The following is a 9,633-nucleotide window of genomic DNA, read 5'->3' on the forward strand; positions in this document are numbered from 1 at the left end:
TACGTGTAAAAAAATAGTAAACAAACCCAGAATCCTGTAATTTGTGTTACCATTTTGCTCTTTCTTTTTTTCCAGAACTGCCAAAATTAATTCTTTAAAGTTCAGGTCAAAGTTTTCATACTTTCGAACTTTGTTTTGTATGAGAATGACTCTAAACAGTTGCCTGGATAAAAATGTGTTGATTCACTCATATTTCGCTTCATTCCGTTTTGATTTCTTTATTTTTTTTTATAAATGTGACATTACGTAAAGCCTCTAATTACAACTAAATGGAAAATTAATTATTAATTCCACTGTATGGATCAAGTTATGTGGGGGTTTTTTAATCTTGGATTTTTACTTTTTCCTCAATGTTCAGGTGGTATTTCAATGATGGGAGCTTAAATTTCTAACATCTTAAGCAACAACTAACTGTTAAACTTTTTTCAAACGAAAATATAAAAAGAAATATACAAAATACTTAATTTGCCTTATTGCTGTTTGCCTTTTCTGCGACTGTTGGATAGTTGTCTATTTGATCAGCTGTTTATGACAGTTTGTGTTTATTTTACAATCTGCTTATCAAGCTGTCTACATTATTTTTCAAAGAATTGTTGGGACAGAATTAGATTTCGACTATTTTTATCATGTTCTCCTTTTCTAGATGCTGACATGATCCAAAAGCATCAGAAGTGCTGATAAAACTCCTATGAATACAAAATCATAAATTCTCAATTATGTCGACTGTATTGAAATGACAACTATGTCTGCAAAATTGGTTGGTTTTGAGGGCTTTCCTACATTTTTCAAAAGTTGCTTGGACGTCATTTTCAAATATATTAGACCTCTTTTTTGTCCGGAGATCGTTCATTTTTGTAATTGATTTAAAGGGTCAACATGACACATTGACATTGCTTGCAGTTTGAAACTTGGCTCGGATATTGAAAGAAAAAGAGCTTGAAAGAAAATGAACATCTGAGTTTTGGAAATGAATTTGATCTGAGTTTTGGAAAATTGTGGAATAGCCCGATTGCCCTTAATATTGACCAATTGTTGAAGCTATTTTAGAAATTATTGTTTTATTTTTAGTTAACAAAATTTATTATTAAGTTTCAGCATCTGCCTTAAAATGTTATTTGTATGTCTTGTATTATCATAGTTATCTCCCCTGCTGTTGTGAGTTAATGTTATCTTTTTTTATATACTTTTGCCTTTGATTCAAAATGTTTCTATATATGCTGAAATAGAGGACAATCACAATTCAGTGGGGTTAAAAAAATGTTGTTTTTTTTTTAATTAAGCTTTTATAATATAGCGAATATCCACTAAGCGTGTTCAAAGCGCTCTACAAGGGGTCCCTGGCCAACAGCAACATTTAACATGAAGGATACGACATGTCACCTGTTAGGTGATATTCCATTTTTTTCGGACAGAGACATTGCTCTTAACGGCCAGGTACTCATTTTACATCTGAGAACGTTGAGAGAATGTGAGTAAAGAGCCTATTCCAAGGATTTTACCATGCGCCGAGCGCGTCTCGAACCCAGGACAATCCGATCCGAAAGCGAGTGTCATACCACTAGACCACCAAGCCTCATAATATGAGATGATAGTGTCAAAAGACGCCATAGAGGCAAGTCAGAGAGCAGGCACTGATGTAAGATTCAGCTCTGATCGGTTATCAAGAGGTCTGAGGTTGGATCCCCAGTAGAGGAAGACTGATGTTTGGGATGGGGTTTTTTTATCTCTTGTACTTTACTTTCTTGCTTTGTCTGGCACTGTTTCATACACACTTTTTTCAGATTTGATAAGTTTGCCATTCGACTTGCATAACAATGTGAAATTTATGTAAGCTTCAATTTAATATACGAAAATAGATAAAATGGACGTTTCAGGTTTCCCCTTTATCAACAAAACAGGATGAATTAAACAATAATTTATCTCATTCGTCTGTAGTGTTTCATTCATCCTGTTTTGTTGATAAATGGGAAATCCGAAACATCCATTTTATCTTTTTTCATATATTAAATATGAAGCTTACATTCAATTTCACATTGTTATTTATTTCTTCAAGCTTCGAGCAGCACCATATTGACATTAGACTTGCAATGCACTACAGAATCTTAGTGTGGCAATGTCAGTGTTCTTAAATGCATCGCTGACAATTTATTGAATATTGCTGACAATGAACTTGTCTCGACAATATGAATTGGGCATTACACTTAATTTATTATGATTTTAAGAGCACTTGGCTCACTGCTTACCAAGTTCACAATTCAATTTCCTAACATATAATATATTTTTTCAAACCTTCATATTTTACAATTGTCGTCCACTGACATTGATTTAAAAAAAAAAAAAAAATTAAGTAAACAGACTATCAGAATCAGACAATGTTGACCTGTTGTATAAATGACCCCAGCTTCCTTTCCCCACCTCACCCCCTCCCCCATCCCTTTGTTCCCCTCCCTTAATTTCATACATTCCCATAATTCTCACTCCTGCTGTATATGTTATCACACTGATTTATGTAACTTGTATGAAGTACACGAATTTGTTTGGGTTTTGTTTTTTTTTTCTTTTTTCTCTTGAGATTTGTCACATTTTTACCCCTAAGTTTGGGATAGGTCCTCTGACGCTGAGGCTGAAATGACCTTAAAGTGCCACAATCACTGTAAAACCTGTAAATCTAAAAAGAAAACAGACATCCCAAAGATTCTTGTTTGAGAATTTAACTTGGTGTCAAGTCATTAAGGGGGCAGGGCGAGGCATACTGATGTTTTCTGTCGATGAACTTTATATTCTAATTTTTGCAGTAAGTGGCATTGAATTTCTAACAATCAAGGAATCAAAAATAAATTAGAAAAATGATATGTTGTATTAAATACCAATTAACTATCCAAGCTACTCAAATTTCATAATATGATAATAATAATAATAATATCCTCTCCAGGAATTATTTCAATGAATTTTAAATATCAACTCACAATAACTCCATCCAGCCAATCTTATTTCTATATGATTTTTGGCCTTTTTTGTATACTCTATCTAATTATAATATTAATATTCCATTTTATTTTTATAAAAACTTGAATACTGCTAAATGATTGATACAGCGTACGTACTCGTAATAGTTAAATATGTATTTTGTAATTATTTTGATTGAAATAAATATTTTTTATTGTTTGTAAAAAAATAATATTTATTTTCTGTCTCCTCCGCATTAATCCTACAACCAGCATAGCGTAGTCGTTAATTCATGTCTTTGCGAATTAATATCCAACATGAAACACTGCATACATCTTTCTTCCTTCATTATATGAGTTATAAGATTCTCTCTTAGGAATAGTAAACAGTTCACAAGTTTTAGAAAATGGCATCCCAGGGCAGTGACCTTTGACCTCCCATGGGGGGCAGGAGTTTCATGCCTGGTCACGCTGTATCTTCCTTATATTTGTCTGGGAATGAGATTACTTAATTTTGTCTCACCTCGACTGGAGTCCTTGACTAGGAGGGAAACAGTCAAATTTATAGTTATAGTTTTGGGAGATGATATTATTTTCCTTGTAAATCGTCTCTCTGTTACCCATTGTTAGTGATCTCTTGTGCTCTTGGAATCTACATATGTTCCCTATTTGAACCAATTCCCCTTTGTCTTACTTTTTTCCTCAAGTCATTTTAATTGTAATTCTAAAATTTTCTACCTTTTTACTGGCGCTGATATGACCTAAATGTGTCACAAGAGACGTAAAACCCTTATAAAGCATAAAACAAAATTGCATCCGATTAAAAGACTTAAACTTATTACATTTCAAAATTTTCTAGTGCTTTGTTATAACTCTTTTCAAGTCTCCTGATCATTTTCTGCATATTTTTAATCACATATAAAACAAATTTACAAGATGAGATGACAAACAAGATATCCATCCGCTGATCTAATAATCTTGTTCATTTAAATATTTTTTTTAATATTTTGACAAAATTTTTAGCTATAGAAGTTTCATTGAAATGGAAATTTATATATTTTTTTACCATGACTTTCAGCGCAAAGTTAAAGTTATAGTTGTGAAATTCAAGTTTGAAGAAAAGTGATTTGATTACATAATTTCCTTTTTATTATTGTTACCATGCAAGAGGCAATACTGACCTTGGTGAACAGGTTGAAATGGAGGAATAGATCCTAAGAAAACAAAAAAAAAAAATGCTTCGGGGTAGAATTTTATATTTTTATATTAGCACTTTTTGCCTTAGCCTAAAATCTTGTGATTGGATGGGATCTTTAGACCTCCCATGGTAAGCAGGGATATACTATTGACACTTACTTAAAATGTGGAAAGGGACGGAAGCAATCCTTTGATTCTGACATGGAATGTCTCTGTTGTTGTTTCCTCTACCCACTGTTGTTTTTTTTGTTGTTTTTTTTTTTATGACTGTCCACTCCATCCCATTCCATTTAAAAATATTTTTTCTTGTTGTTCTTTGTTACCTTTTTTTTTTTTTTACGGCACTTGGGTGTATGTGAAAGGAAAATCGTGTGCCCTGTGATTCATTGGAGAGTTAGCCGTAGACTTTTATTTAGGGTAAGATGAGGTGAGATCTATTCTGCTTAAAACCAACAACCAATATATATATATATATATATATATATATATATATATATATATATATATATATAATATATATATATATATATATATATTATATATATATATATATATATATATAATGGTTCCAATTAACTCCCTATATATATATATATATATATATATTATATTATTAAATGTCGTTGAATGTATTTACAGACAGAGGCATAATTAAATATCACAACATTGATTGGTTTGTTTGTTGTTTTTTTTTTCATTCCTTGTTTGCTGTTTTGAATACTTGCTAACTGAGAAGTACAATGATTATCATATTGTATGAAACTTTTCTCTCTCTTTTTTTTTTTTAAATAGAAAATTTTTAATTTTTGGCTACGTTATTATTATATTATTATTATTATTATTATTATTATTATTATTATTATTATTATTATTATTTATTATTATTATTATTATTATTATTATTATTATTATTATTATATTATTATTATTATTATTATATTATTATTTCCCTCACTCATGGCTGTGTATTAGTTTACCCAAAGAACTCATTGTAAAATAAATATTCAAAAATAATATTATACATATTATTATATAAGATGCCTACATTTCCTTTTGTATTTTTATGGACATCCTGTTTTCATTGATAATTTTTAATATCAACCTATATATATAATATATATGTATGTATCAAAATTAATTTTCTTACTGTAAATAGTTCTTATATTGATTTTGTTTACGTTTGTGTGTATGCGTGTATTTGTGTGTGGGCGCGTGTGAGTGTTTGTGTGTGTGTGTGTGCGATGTATGTGTGTGTGCGTGCGTGTTTGTATGTGTATGCTAATTTTTTAAAAAGTAGGCTTGACTTTGTTTCGTTTAAAACATAATATGTCTTATCTTTTGCAAAGTGTGCGTGCTTTTGGTTGTTTGTTTGTTTTTCCTTTACTTAAGGTTTGTTTTCAAAGATTTTAGTAGGAGAAATGGATTGCCTATTTATAATTTTGGTAAACAAATTTATTTTGTTACTGGTTTCATTATACTTCTATAATCTGAATATCTTGCTCCTATGAAATAGGAAGAGGACACATTTTGTCTTTTTTACTTTCTCATAAAAAAGTATTTATTTAAAAAGTAAATATTGGTTGATGCCCCTATTAATTTGGTAAATATTTGTAAAAAGTCAGGAACAAAGCATCCTAATGTAGTTAGGTAAGTGATAGTTACCCATTATTATTATTATTATTATTATTATTATTATTATTATTATTATTATTATTATTATTATTATTATTATTATTATTATTATTACTATTACCCTTATTATTATTATTATTATTATTATTATTATTATTACTATTATTATTATTATTATTATTATTATTATTATCATTATTATATTTTTTTAAAGTTTATTATGCGTAATTTAATTCGTGTATAAATTTTTGGATTGTCCCCCTTCGTGACTTAATTTAATACGACATGCCTGCCTTACTATAACTACTATTACTACTACTACGTAACTGATATTGGTGATTCCTGTGTGTTAGACTTTATATGTAGGCGTGTGGTTATACTGTGTAGAATGCCTGTGATATGACAGTACATTATGTGTTCAATATTAAAATGTGTTCCACAATCTCTCCTTGTTTTTGTTTTGTTTTTATTTCTGTTACTTTTTATAATGATTAATTAATTAATATTTTCAGTGGTTGTGATACGATGTGTCTGTTGGGTGGGGTTCGGCTATGTGGTCAGTCTTGTGGTATGACACTCGCTTTCGGATCGAAAGGTCCTGAGTTCGAGCCTCGCTCAGCGCATAGTTGAGTCCTTGGAAAAGGCTCTTTACTCACATTCTCTCACCATACTCGGGTGTAAAACGAGTACCTGGCCGTTAACGGCGTTGTCTTTCTCGGGGAAAAAATTTGTAATATCGCCTAAACGGCTTCATGTCTCGTTCTACATGCTACGTGTTGCTGTTGGTCAGGGACCCCTTGTAAAGCGCTTTGAGCACATTAAGTGGATATTGCACTAAATAAAAGCTCAATTTATTTTTCTTTTGACATCCCATGGTGACGAGCGAGTCTTTGTTGCCGTGTCCTTTATCCCCCTATATTTCCTTTTCCAAGTGGTTATCTGTCTTTGTCCTGACCTCCCATAATGGGCAGGGAGGTACATACTGTGTCTTCTATCCCCTTATATATGTTTTCAAACATGCTCTCTGTCATTGTCTTGCTGGGTGGGGTTCCCGACCTCCCATAGTGGACAGGGAGGTACATACTGTGTCTTCTATCCCCTTATATCTGTTTTCCAACATGCTTTCTGTCTTTGTCTTGGAATGGGATTACTTGGTTTTGTCCTGACCATGGCCGGAGTCCTGGCTGGGAGGGAAACAGTCAAATGCATAGTTATTATTTTGGGAGATGATATTTTTTCCCCTTGATTATCATCCCTCTGTTATGCACTGTATTATGTTTTGTTTATATATTATTTATTTGTAAACATTTGAGTGTATTCCTCTTAGTGGGGACCTGTGCTTGTGTCTGGATGAGACTTTTAGGTGATCTCAAACTAAGTACTTTGATAGTGTGCTCTTGCAATCTACAACTGTTTCCTATTTGAACCAATTCCCCGTTGTCTTACCTTTTCTTGGGTGCTTGAATTGTAATTCTAGAACTTATTACTATCCCATTTTCTTCCTTTTTACTGGCGCTTTTAACCTTAAAAAACCCCTTAAAAACAAAACTACAATCTCTCTCTCTCTCTCTCTCTCTCTCTCTCTCTCTCTCTCTCTCTCTCTCTCTCTCTCTCTCTCTCTCTCTCTCTCTCTCTCTCTCTCTCTCTCTCCCTCTCTCTCGCTCTCTCTGAATGTCATGGGGGTGGGGGGAGGGGTCTTTTCCTTTGATTGCAAATCTTAATTTTTTTATTTATTTTTGTTTGAATTGGAATCTTTCATTTTATTTCTTGTTACTGGCGCAGAAATGACCTAAATGTGCCTTAAAATCTGTAAACACAAACACCGCCCATAATATTACCTACTACTACGGTATAGATCTGAACAAATGTGTATGAAAGGTGCCAGACGAAAGAAGAAAGAAGAATAGAAGAAAATCAAAACCATCCCCAAAAATCAAGTCTACAGCCCAATATCTTTGACAGGCAAGGGGGGACAATTAACAAACTTTTCGGACTCTCAGAGAAAAGCTCTCATTGGGTGTAGATAACGAGTATTGAAAACGAACTCGACCGACAGCAAAAGGAATAAGTGATGTCCTGTCCTGGTGTCATTAGGTACATCACCCACGTTCAAGTCCCAGCATTGGCGATTACAACAAGAGATGAAGTGAGTAGAAAAGTGCCAGAAGACAATAGAGAATAAAAATTTTCGCGGCGGTGGTGGGGTTTGAAGACCGCGGGTTCGCCACACAACCATCGCGAAGTTACTTGACCAGCAGTTAAGCTTAATAGCCAATATTCTCAACACAAACATATAACATAGAAACGATTAAGACATTGAGTATGCTCCGGTATATGGGGTGAATTTTTAATTCAGAAAAGTGAGTGGAGCAGGTACCTATAAGTGCCTTCTCCACTCACTTTCAGCATTGGCGATTATAATTTTTCTTTGATCTGGGTACAGCGTGGCTCAACGGTACGGTCTTTGCTTCAAGAGATGAGGTGAGTAGAAAAGTGCCAGAAGACAATAGAGAATAAAATTTTTCGCGGCGGTGGTGGGGTTTGAACCTGCAACCTTATTGGTACGACAACTCCGCCTGGCAGGTGAGAGCGTGGCTCTACCGTGTGAGCTATCCACGAATACAAAAAATATTCGTATCAAACTCAGGTCATTTCTAGAACTCTCTCTCACCCACTTCTGGAAATTGCGGGCTCGCTCGCCAACCAACCATCGCGAAGTTACTTGACCAGCAGTTAAGCTTAATAGCCAATATTCTCAACACAAACATATAACATAGAAACGATTGAGACATTGAGTATGCTCCGGTATAAGTGCCTGCTCCACTCACTTTCAGCATTGGCGATTATAATTTTTCTTTGATCTGGGTTCAGCGTGGCTCAGCGGTACGGTCTTTGATTCCTACCCGAAAGGTATCGAGTTCGATCACCCACCATTGCGCTGTGTGGCCTTGAGCAAGTCACCTCGCCTTAGCTCAATCTGCGGCGCTGCATGCACTGTGGCTGACGCCTGGGTTATTCCAGTCTTCCCTTGGAATAGACCCTAGAGACAAATTTCTCCTATGGGATGAATAAAGGGAATTTTATTATTTTATTAATAAAACACTTTTGGTTTAATCAGCCCCCGCCTCGTATCTTTTTAAAAAATTATTTAAATGAGAGAGCAGACCCTTGATTATGATAGAACCTGGAAGGTGTACCTATATGAAATAGTGTCAGACAAAATAACCTAAACGTGTTGCAAGCGCTGTAAAACCATTAAAAGTATTAAACATTTTATGAGCTTTTTAGGTTATTTTATCTCAAATGTGACCCCACGCCTCGAAGCGGTATTAAGTCGGGATTTGGAAAACGAAGAAAATCGTTTTTTAAAGTGGAAATGGTCAAAATAAGATTGGTCAGAAAGAAAGATACGATATAGTACAAGAAATTAGACCCCTAAAAATCAGCTTGCCCAGACTGGGGATCGAACTTCAGACCTCCTGATCACCAGTATTTTCTCAAAATATATATATTTTTTAAAAAGGGCAATAATTCAGAGTTATGGCCTATGTGTCCTCCACCCCACCCCACCCCCCCCACCCCCCTCCCCCCAATTGATGTGTGAGAAGTAAAACAACAAAACAAAACACCTTTTGAGAAGGGATTCTTCTATGAGGGTTTTCTGCTTCAGCTCCACCATTTCTTTCCAGTATGACACATTTATACGTAAAGTTCACAACTTGCTGTCGGCGTTTTGAAACGACGAATCAACAATTCTCAGTTTTATTTTATGTTTAAATAAACAAATCTAATTTATCTTTAATGCATGGAAATATTATATCAAAATAGGCTACTCGTGAACTTTGATAAACTAAAGAGA

The sequence above is a fragment of the Berghia stephanieae genome, chromosome 13 (assembly GCF_034508935.2).
Source record: "Berghia stephanieae isolate SIO BIC M18660-M18661 chromosome 13, UCSD_Bste_1.3, whole genome shotgun sequence".
NCBI lineage: Eukaryota > Metazoa > Mollusca > Gastropoda > Nudibranchia > Aeolidiidae > Berghia > Berghia stephanieae.